Here is a 1,551-nt window from a genome sequence, read left to right as displayed (position 1 = left end):
AAATCGCAGAGACATTTCTCAAATACCATAGGTCCAAGAGCACAAAGGTAGTGTATTGGAACATCAAGCCTTTGGATGATGGCACTGCACTCATGGGTAAGAATCATCATGCTTTCCATTTCCTTCTTCTTTGCAGCTACAACATCTTTTAGGAACTTGTTGTATTGAGGAATCAACATGAAAGCATCGATGATAGGCATTGCAACCTGAGCTTCAGTCATTTGCTTGTCAAACAAAGCCTTGTACTTCTCTAGCAGCTGCCTCTTGAATCTACCAGGGAATGGTAGTTTGGGTTCATAGGGAGGAGGAACAAAAGAATTCTCACTTGCTGGAGCAACAACTTCACCATCTTTCACTGTTTTCTTTTCTTCCCCAGCCTTTCCTTTACCTTTAGCTTCCACAATCTTCTCCAAGATTTCATCACTGATTTTCTCATCAACAATCACCACTTCATCATCTAAGTTGATGGCCACCTCCTCACTTAGTTTCTCAGCATCCCTGGTGAGGGTTGTAGGAGGTAACTGCTTACCACTCCTAAGGGTGATAGCTTTGGCCTCCTTGGGATTTTGGTCTGATTTTCCAGGTAGAGACCCTTGCTGGCGATTCTGGTGAGTGTTCATGGAAGCAAATTGATTCTCTAAATTCTTGACTATAGAAGCAAGATGTGAGAATTTGTTGTTGAGCTCATTGTAGCTCCCATCAATCTTGGAGTGAAGGTTCTTCAACTCATAACCAACATGCTTCTCACTTCTAGTCTGAGACTTCAAGATTTGTTTCAGTAAGGTATTAGTGCTGCTCTCTTGAGGAGCAGAGGAACCAGACAAGGGGTTTTGCTGAGGCTGATAGCTGCCTTGATGGTTGTTTCTAGGCGGATAACCACTCTGTTGGTTGTTGGGGTGTGTTGTACTAAAAGTTGGGCTCTTTTTTGTACCAGCTACCATTGTTGTTGATGAAACACAGCTCTTCCTGACCTTCCAAACCCTCAACCTCATGGACAACAGGTGGATCTTCCTGCTTGGAGTTACCAACAAACTTCAGCTGCTCTTGGGTGGCTTTTTCAGCAATGAGTAGGTCGATCTTGTCTTCCAAAGCATTGATCTCTTTCCTCGTCTGCTTTTCATCACTCCGACTGCCTCTGTCGTGATCTGCACTGTAGACTGCATCACTCTTCACCATGTTGTCAACCAGCTCTTCTGCATCATCTTCAGTTCTTCCCAAGAAGTACCCATTGCTAGTTGTATCCAATCTGGCTCTGTACTAAGGAACGACACCTCTGTAGAAGGTACTGAGCAAGCTCTCCTTAGAAAAACCATGATGTGGGCATTTGGTTTGATAGCCTTTGAATCTCTCCCAGGCTTCACTGAATCCTTCCAAGTTCTTCTGTTGGAAACTGGAGATCTCATTTCTCAGCTTAGCAGTTCTTGAGGAGGAGAAGAATTTCTCCAAGAATGCTCTCATGCACTCATCCCAAGTAGTGATAGAGTCGCTGGGTAGAGACTTCTCCCACTGACGTGCCTTATCCCCCAAAGAGAAAGGGAATAGCTTGAGCTT

This window comes from Brassica oleracea, chromosome C7 (genome assembly GCF_000695525.1).
Source record: "Brassica oleracea var. oleracea cultivar TO1000 chromosome C7, BOL, whole genome shotgun sequence".
Classification (NCBI taxonomy): domain Eukaryota; kingdom Viridiplantae; phylum Streptophyta; class Magnoliopsida; order Brassicales; family Brassicaceae; genus Brassica; species Brassica oleracea.
Note: the sequence above shows the minus strand (reverse complement) of the source record.